At 36.3% G+C, this 10,474-nt stretch overlaps 1 long non-coding RNA gene across 1 annotated transcript in view; it reads right to left on the bottom strand.

Moving 5' to 3' along the window:
- Positions 1-2,293, bottom strand: part of LOC107723968 (uncharacterized) — a 15,444-nt gene extending 13,151 nt beyond the window's left edge. Inside the window, exon 1 of the long non-coding RNA XR_001637987.1 lies at positions 2,232-2,293. This is a non-coding gene — a long non-coding RNA (uncharacterized LOC107723968). The remainder of the gene's footprint in view (positions 1-2,231) is intronic.
- Between the last annotated feature and the right edge of the window lie 8,181 nt (positions 2,294-10,474).

The raw sequence follows: 10,474 nt of genomic DNA on the forward strand, positions 1-10,474 counted from the left end.
GCTGCGGGAGGGACGGACGGAGAGGAGGTGGGGGTCTCTCCGAGCGTCTGCTACGCCGGCGAATGCAAACGAGGCAATCTGCTCGACTTCGTACGGGAGACGAGTGAAGAAACGCGAGTGAGTGCGCGCGGCGGGATTGTCAGGTGGTGACGGCACTCACACAAACGGCTACCTAATGACTCGATTTATTCAAATGCCGCCCAGTTCCTCCTAATGGTGTCTTCCAGCTGCATTTCCCCTCGCAGCTCTCGCTCTCTCTCTCCCAGTCTGAGTGAACGTGGTGTTTAAGGGTCCTAATCCCTCGGAGGGACCCTCGCATCTCGACACCGCGGCCCGCGGGAACCCCCGTGTTGCTCAAGCATCTGATCAGGCTCTGAAACAGCTGCCAGATCCGTCGAGATCCCGCTAACAAACATCCCGCTTGTGCTTTAACAACAGCGGCTGATAGCTGCGGGAGAACGCTAAGTGACTGTGTTCAGAGTGAGACACCAGCATATTACCTACCTAATAACACCAATGATCACTTATTCATTGATAATATTTAATATTATTTATTAAATAACTAATAATTACTAAATACATGGAGAACATGGATGTATAATACAATCTGTGCAATACAAGTTTATATTTACAAAGTAATACAAATTATATTGTTATTTATATAATACAGTTTGTGTAATACAAGATGTGAAAAAGTCTGTAATACAAGCTTATATTTACAAAGTAATACCAATTATATTATATTATTATTTCTTATATAACTATTATATTTTTATTATTTTTGCTTTTTTGTGTTTTCTACTGTAATGTTACTCTGAAGTGGTATGTATTTAAAAAAGCACTATATAAATAAAATTGAAATATGAATTAATACTTAATATTAAATATTAAGTAATTACTAATAATTAAATATTAAATAATTACTAAATCACTAAATAAAGAACATGGCTGATATATATATATATATATAGTATGTAATAATATAATATTACATACAATTATAAAATAACTAAATTACTATGAATTGATAGTTTTAGACAATATTAGATTACACACACACACACACACACACACACACTATATTGTTATATGAATATATAGTAATTTATTTAGAATACAACTATAAGTACTACATACAATAAGTATAATTTAATATACTAATTAGTATAATAAAATATACTTATATATAGTAACTATAGTTTTATTATAAGTAAATTAATTATGAATAAATTATTATAAAAGAAAACTTTAGTAATTCATAATAACTTACTTATTTTACTCAACAACAACAAACAAAAACTTCCTTCCTTTATATATATATATATATACACTACTGCTCAAAAGTTTGGGATCAGTAAGACTTGTAATGTTTTTTAAAGAAGTCTCTTCTGCTCATCAAGGCTGCATTTATTTGATCAAAAATACAGAAAAAAACAGTAATCTTGCAAAATGTTATTACAATATAAAATGATAGTTTCTATTTTAATATCCTTTAAAATATAATTTATTTCTGTGATCCCTACCAATATAAATCTTTGCTATCACTTCTTGTCAATTGAACACATCCTTGCTGAACAAAAGTTTGAATTGCTTTCAAAAAAATAAAGAATACAATTTTACTGACCCCAAACTTTTGAACGGTAGTGTATATGGTTAGAAAAGATTTCTATTTTAAATAAATGCTCTTCTTTTTAACTTTTTCCCCCATCAAAGAATCCTAAAAAAAAGTAGCACAGGTTCCAAGAAAATATGAAGCAGCACAACAGTTTCCAGCACTGATAATAAATCAGCATATTAGAATGATTTCTGAAGATCATGTGACACTGAAGACTGGAGTAATGATGCTGAAAATAAGTCTTACTGATCCCAAACTTTGGAGCGGTAGTGTATATATATATATATATTGATGTAGTCTCCCGTTCACAGCTATAGCAGTTCACCCAACTATGATGACTTCCGCTTCTAAGAAACCCGGAAATGTGAAAAGGGTCCATTACTTCCAGTTCATTCATCACACTGGAAATGGAAGGTCGAGTCAAGCTCATTGCACTGTGAGATACAGTATTTCACTGAGTAAGGTCTATATACTGGACATTTTATCAAATGTGCACATTATATATTTTATAGTGCTGCCGCGCTACTATCGCGCGTCACATGTTAGCACTCACCTTGCAAAGGGTGACTGTTTTCATCTGTTTGCTAATATGTCAAACAAAAGTGTAAATACTCACTGTTTGTTTATGAGCTCAATTGAAAGCGTTGATCTGTGACGACAGATTTTCATGTAGAGTCTGATGATAGAAATAAAAAAACAAAAAAACAATGTATGTTTGAAATGAGGGTGTGGAAATAAAAGCATGAAATAAGCAAGTCTATAATACAAAAGAAAATAATAAATCATTAAACGCAGCAGTGGGTTTGTCGTAGGCGGGAGCGATTGCGATCCAGAGATCTTCTACATGAGATAACCTAATTCCCCATAATCCCTGGGCAAATATGACTCCAGCTAATCTCTGCATCAATATTTGCCTTCCGTTTTTAATTATCACATCAAACAGAGTGCAGTACGATCAGAGCGAGCGCCATTGCTAAGCCGCACAACATTTTTAGTGTTGTCCTGTTTGCGCTGCATTGACATTTGGCAACAACAGCGAGGGATTATTTGGCGTTCGACATACGGGTCGCCAGAAAACTCAGCGGTGGCCAAACTCCAAACGTACTTCCTCAACCACACGCTATCCAGGGTTTTCCTGAAGTTCCCTGTGATTCAGAGCGGAATGGAATTATATTCCAAGAAGTGCATATACTGTAACTACCACACTCTCAGAAAAATAGGTACAAAAGCTGTCATTGGGGTGCTTCCCGAAGTGCAAAAGCACATCTCTGTACCTTCTTTACCCCTAAATAGAGCATATTAGTATCTTAAATGTAAAATTAGTACTTCAAAAGTACTTATTAGCCAATAAAGTGTACATGAGTACCTTTTGAAATGATACCACTCCAGTCACAGTTTTGTACTTTTTTTCTAAGGTCAAAGAAAAGACAAAGTCACAAACAGTGAAGAGCAGAATGAGAAAACAGGCAGACGGAAGTCGGTTCTGATAGTTTGGATTCACAAGAGTTTCTGAATCTCACTGAAGAAACAGATGAACACAATACATATAATGTCCGGGACTGTTCCCGTGCTCAGCAAGTCCCAGTGATTTACACAGCGTTGGGATTTATAGCGCTTTGAAAGAACATAATAACACTTGCAAACATAATAATCAGCTGGAAAAATAGAGAAAAAAAATCCCTGCCTTTGTTATCTTACAATTACTATTGTGTACTTTATTGCATAATGGGTCTCAACAGTGCAGTTAATGGTATTACTGGCATAAGACCAGCACTTGGCTTGTAAATAAACATAATGGCACTTTTTAATAAATTACTTCACCTCGACACAACAATAATTTAATCACCCTTATGAAAGAGGGACAGGTTGACAATGCTGGATTTATGATGTTATAGATTAGTCATCATCATTACTCTTGGATCTGTAATATATTTCTCAGATGAATTTGCTAATGTGCAGTCGCTGGCTAAAATGAATATTGGCCGGCCACCGCGCTCTTAAAACGCTGGACCGCGTTCAGGATCTTTGGAAAGCAGAGAGACGGGATTCATATGCTCAGATCTCAGGCCTCGCCGATGCTTGGCTTTGCATTTATGGCGTTTGATTTAAGTAACCTCGCTTTTACCTTAAAATACTGCTTTTATGTTCTGTGTTCTGCATCTTTGAGATTAATAAAATGGGTTGAGAACTTCACTTTTTGGCCTCAGAATATTTTAAGCGCAGGCTTTTATATTTTACAATTTCTGTAAGACTGCGAGTTACATTTATTGGCATTTATATATATATATATATTCATACAATATGTAAATAAGTAACTTTTATATAAATATTTAATTATAATTAAATATTTTAATTAATTAATTACTTCAAATAATTTAGTTAAATAACTGAATGATTAATATTATAATTAATTTGTTAATGTTATCTCTTTTTTTGTAAGTTTATATGTAAGTTTATTTTATATATCCTTCTGTGGTTGGTATTTTGTAATGTTTTAGAAAGAAGTCTCTTCTCACTAAGGCTGCATTTATATTTGATCAAAAATACAGTAAAAACAGTAAAAAATGTGAAATATTATTATAATTTAAAAAAAATGTTTTCTATGTGAATATATTGTAAAATGTAATTTATTCTTGTGATGTAAAGCTGAGTTTCCAGCATCATTACTCCAGTCTTCAGTGTCACATGATCCTTCAGAAATCAGTATAATTTGCTGATTTGATGTTCATGAAACATTTATTATTATTATCAATGCTGAAAACAGTTGTGATGCTTCATATTTTTGTGAAAATTGTGATACATTTTATCAGGATCAGGATTCTTTGATGAACATAAAAAACAATGAACATAATAAAAAAATAGACCTAATAATAAAATAAAATAAATTAATTAATAATAATAATAAAACTGACGGCATATTTTGAAATATGCTGCTGTATTTCTTTGTATAATGAACAGTTTTCCAACATCTATAAACTGAAAATGTTGAGGGTGTTTGTGTAGTCAAATTATTGATGAATGCATGAAATGCTTTGCAGTAATGCACTCTATATAATTTTGCTCTCTCCTCTCTCTGAGTTATAAGCTGTGTTTTATGAAGGGCAGGTTTTTTAAATGACTTGATATGGAAGCTAACGTTGATATCGACTTCTGACTGACGGCACGTCAGCAAAATTTCATGGTGTGGAAATTCTGCATTTTTTTTTTTTGCAAATGTGTAAACGTATGGATGAACTAAATATAGGCGAGCGTTTCATGGTGGCAGATTGGGTTTCATCCTGCTCACACACACATGCCCTGAATGATAAAGGTGACCTGATGGGTTTGATTTCAGCTGATTGATTGAACCAGGAAGAGAGAAAGAGACGCTGAGAGGTCAGTGTTCCCAGGACCGGCCAGACCTGCTGACTGGCACCTGCTTTACTGCCAGAAAACACAGACAGATCACCTCACAAACAAACTATTAGATACAATATCTAAACGGGCTTTGCAATGGTAGTTTCTTTAGGAGCTGACACTGCTTGAGAGATGTTCACATTGCAAACTCGTTGTATTTGCCACCAGCGTTATTATTGTTAAAGGCAGGGTAGGTGATTTGGTTCAAAAACATGTTTTGTTCTGCTGGTTGAAAGTCTCTTCACATCCCAATAACTACTAAGTTAAGTGCTCTAAATGTATTTATATGTATTTATATCATCTGTGGAAGGCATAGGACCATAAAATGTTCGTCCAATCATATCCCTCGGTTCCGAGGATTACGATAGGCTGTTCTACCTGCCTGGAGAGAGATGTGCAGGGTGGGTGGGATCTTATGCTTTCAAAGCTAGCTTGCTATTGCTAGCCTCTCTGAAATCGCCATCCTACCTTTAACTAAAACTAAAGCTGAAACAGAAAACATTTCCATTGTTTGAAACAAACATGAAGTGAAATAAAATATAACAAACTTTTATTTCACCATCTCGGTTTAATTTAGATTAAATTGATGTACCAAAATAACTAAAACTGAAAAATAATAATAATAAAATAATGAAATTGTTCATTGTTCCCTGAAAATTAATTTAGCTAATTTCTGATCAAACAGACAGACAGACAGACGGATAGACAGACAGACAGACAGACAGACAGACAGATAGATAGATAGATAGATAGAAAGACAGATAGACACAGACAGACAGACAGACAGACACAGACAGACAGATAGATAGATAGACACAGACAGATAGACAGACAGACAGACAGATAGATAGATAGACACAGACAGATAGACAGACAGACAGACAGATAGATAGATAGACACAGACAGACAGATAGACAGACAGACAGACAGAACAAATAAAATAAGAAAAAAAAGAAAAAATTCCATGACATATACTTTCATTTTTTAGTCAACAGTCTGTCATATTCATAACTGCGGTGGCTGTCGTTTTTATATGCAGTCATCACTTACTCCTGTAGATTTTAATAGCTGTATATTGTTTTAACACATGTGAATTCAGTTCTCAAAGACGCGCTCAGGTTTATTAGCACACAAGTTCTGCTGCAGACAAATATAAATACATGATTTGACATCATCCTGTCACCTGATACCAGATCACTTGCATTTCCTGTTTATGTTCTGACTGATCAACATGAGTCTGCTGGTGTCCAATTACCCATGATTCACTCACTCAATTAAATCATTAATGAAAGCATGAAAACAAACAAGACTGTCTGTGTGTGAAGCCTGTGTCACTTTGAAATAGGACTACCAAAAAACAAACAAACAAACAAACAAAAAACAGTATTATATGGAATTAGTTTAATATAAAATCTTTGTGTAAGTATTATTATTATTATTATTAAGAAAGTCAGATACTTCTTTTACAGATATGGTACTTGGTGAATGTGAGAATAAAATATAAAACAGCAGGTTTATTGATGTCGCTATAATCTAACAGGTGTTGATGAGCGTGTCACGCAGCTGCATCTGATTGGCTGATTGGCAGGTACTACTGGCTTATTAATTAAATCATCTTCAGCAATTAGCTTGAGCTTTGAGACCCTGTATAATGACAGTCATTGCCGAGAGTGTGTGTGTGTCCATGACACTGACCCTCCCCTGTGCCTCTAATTAAACAAGAGCCCATTAAAATGATTGTGTGTGTGTTCATTATAAAGTCAGTGATCAGACGGCTGAATAAGACTCACCTTCACGAGGAATGAGAACCTGCTACAGTCTTACAAACACTTACTGCATTACACACACACACACACACACACACACACAGCCAGCATATATTCAGAATGATACTGTCAAACCATCAACATGTGCTGTATCAAGGGAAAGCAACCTGATAAAAATTCACAAAACATCCATGAAAATTTTATCACACCCTGTATTCTTAAAATCATATGTCCCTGTAATGCTGCTCTGGGATCAGATGTCCCATATTCATTCTCTGTTCATATTTGCTTCTACTATAGTATATACAGTCTATGCCCATATGTTCTGATTCGCTCACACCTACTTACACTATATGATGAATCACACTGGGAGATTCACAGACTTTGACAGCAGAGCTACACTTTGTATTACTTTGTAGCGGGTAGCAGAATTTCAAAAATCAAACCTATGATCTACTGCATTGATTGTAAGATGCGTGTTAATGCAATGCAGCGGGATGTGTTTATATGAGTGGCAATAGATCCACTCACATGCAAGCGGCATATTTGAGTATGAAAATAACAATAAGCAGTCAGGATTACTCTCTCTAATTTTATGTGTTAGATTATAATTGCATTCGCAGGAATTCATCACTTTGTATACCTTATATGAGAATATAAGAAGTTATGAATAATATTATGAATTATAGATGGCAAAATCATGGCATTATGAGTAACCTCTTTACTGAAGGACACATGAAGACATGCTTGAGAAAGAAGAGGTTATGAATACTTTATTTGTTTAAGGCAGTGCTTAGAAAAGGGAAAAGGAAAGAAAATAAAAGTAGTAAAAAAGTGATGGGTGGTAAGAAAATTAAATAAATATATAGGTGAAGAAAGCACAACAAATGTATATACTAGTTACTTTTGTTCAGGGCAGTGCAAGGAAAAAGGAAAGACAATGCAAGAAGTTAAAGACGTGGATGGAAAAAGAAAAAAAAAGGAAAAAGACAAAAAAAGACAAATAAATAAAAAGAGGAAAAAATTAAAAGGTGAAGAAAAAGAAGAAAAATTCTTAGTCCGGAAACATGCAGTGAGACACACACGAGCAAAAACAAACAATAAATCACTATCACACACGACTGGTGTAAGAACAGCCACACACACTCTCCTCTATTGTTGTGTGTGTGTGTTTGCTGTATAAATCATGCTGACATCAGCGTCGGTGAAAGTTGCACCATAGCCGCGTGCTGGAGTCCTTCAGCGAGACCGACGGAGAGAGAGAGAGCGAGAGAGAGCGAGAGTGAGACAGGAACAGGAAACACGAGTGAATGAAAGAGAGCGGGGGAGATGATCACTTCGACCTGGGATAACCGATTCCCGTTTTATCATTCCATGACATTCGGTGACATTTAAAAAGCCATTAACGCCAGTGTCCGTCCGTCCGTCCACTGCCGCGGATAATGTGATCATGTGTGGCTGGATTAACTGATTACAGTGACATCACACACTCATCACGCCTTCAAAAAGACAAATTTATGACATCATCACCTCGTTAGATGGCATACTGTACTGTGATACCACAGCCAGAAGGGCCTACATTCATCACACACACACACACACACACACACACACACACACACACACACACGCACACACACACACACACACACACACACTTGGTAATAGCAGTGTCTATTTTGTTGGCACATGAAAACTATACAAACTAAAAATACACAAAACTAAAAAATCTCATCAGTTTATGTGTTCAGTAGTTAAATCATTGTTAAATCATTTAAATAATGAGGAAAGTCCCAATGACAGTGACTAACTTTATGATTTATGCCGCCTATAGAAATGTGAGCATCACTTGTCATAATGGAATCTCATCATTTCCCAGAGACTGACATGTTCACACTGATAAGCACTTGATGGAAACAATAAGACACAATCTATTCCATCTTTTCTGCATTATAATTGTTGCACATTCTATTTAACCAGTCTTTTATTTCCATTTCTGTTAGCTGGCTCTAGTTCTTTCTGTGGTCTGGGCTGGATAGGATGCGTGTTCAAACGTTAAGTGTGTTACATTACATTAAGCTGCTAAATGTTGTTACATCATGTTACCATATGTAACATGATGTAGTGTAACATAAGGTGACTTTACATGACGTTACCTTACTTCACATTATACTTTGTTTTGTAATGTAAATGTAAATCACTTTATATGATATGATTTTGGAAAATGCCGTAGCTGTGCAGTTGTTACCTTAAGAGACTATTTTTATCTGATATATTACATATTATATTTTATATAAAAAATAGCTCAAGTTAATTTAGATTTTACCACATGAAGCCTATTTTTTTTAAATTGTCAGAATTTGTTCTTTACAGTTTACATCATGTTATGTTATGCTGTTACATCGCTTTATGTTAACGTTATTATATAACTTGACGTGATGTTACATCCCTTAATGTTGTCACTTTACATTGTTACGTTATTTTGTGTTATGCCACATTGTTACATTACTTAAATCACTTTGTTACATCATAGTAATTGCATGTTGTGTTATTTTATGCTGTAACGTTCCAGTGTATTCGTTCTGTAACGTCGCCACATTGACGCTGTAACATCATGTTAAATTGCACATTGTCTTGCGTTATTTTATGTTGCGTTGTTACGTTGTGCTACGCTCCAATGTATCTGTTGTTACGTCGCTACATTGTCGCTTTGTTACATCATGTTGTTCTGTATATTGTTACACTGTTCCATGCTTTCTTGTGTAATGTTACATTGGGTAACACTTTATTTTAAGGTGTCCTTGTTACATGTACTTACATAATTACAAGCAAGTAACCCTAAGCCAAACCCTAATTCTAACCATATAGTAAGTACATGTAGTTAATTAATATTACTCAGTACTTAAATGTATAATTACACTGTAACAAGGACAGCTTAAAATAAAGTGTAACCTTACTGTCACGCCCCTGGACTCTTTGTGTTGTGTTTTCCCTCCCCAGGTGTGCTGTGTTCCCTTTAATTAGTCATTCCTTGCACCTGTGTTTTCCCAATCACCCAGTGTTTAAAAGCCCCAGTCCTTTCAGTTAGTGTTTGTCGGTCCTCGAACGTCATTCCATGTGTTCCTGTGTCTCCTACGTTCCCCGTGTGATCATTAAAGACTGTGAATTGAAGTTATCTCCGTGTTTCCTCGTTCCTCGCTCCTTGCCTCCCGAGAATTGTGACAGAAGGACCGACCAAAACAGTAACTTCCGTGTTTTCCCCTCCATTTGTTTTCCGTTTTTTTTTTCTCAGTGTTTTTCTTTCCGTTGTGTCCCCATGGATCCCTTCACTCGCCCCGAATTCCTCCTTCTCCTGCTGGAGCAGGAGGACATGACTCTCGAGAACCATACCAGACTGTTCCTGATGGTCGCTAACGTCACCAGCTATCCGGACGACGCGCTCTGCTCTTTCTATGACGCAAGCCTGAACGCCGAGTGCAGAGCGCTGTCGTCCGAAGATGGTCCTCGGGAGGAATTCGCCGCCTTCGTGGAGTGGACTCTGGCGAGAAACGGGTCGCCACTCACCATCTGCCCCATGGAGGATCTAGCCAGATCCACTCTGGACCCAGAGCCCAGCCCACCATCTCCCCGCGGTACGGAGCATCAGCCTGAGCCCACCGATGACGGAGAGCCATTTCCCGCCGCGATCCGCGAGCC

Source organism: Sinocyclocheilus rhinocerous, unplaced genomic scaffold (assembly GCF_001515625.1).
Source record: "Sinocyclocheilus rhinocerous isolate Xijiao unplaced genomic scaffold, SAMN03320098_v1.1 scaffold63, whole genome shotgun sequence".
NCBI classification, from domain to species: domain Eukaryota; kingdom Metazoa; phylum Chordata; class Actinopteri; order Cypriniformes; family Cyprinidae; genus Sinocyclocheilus; species Sinocyclocheilus rhinocerous.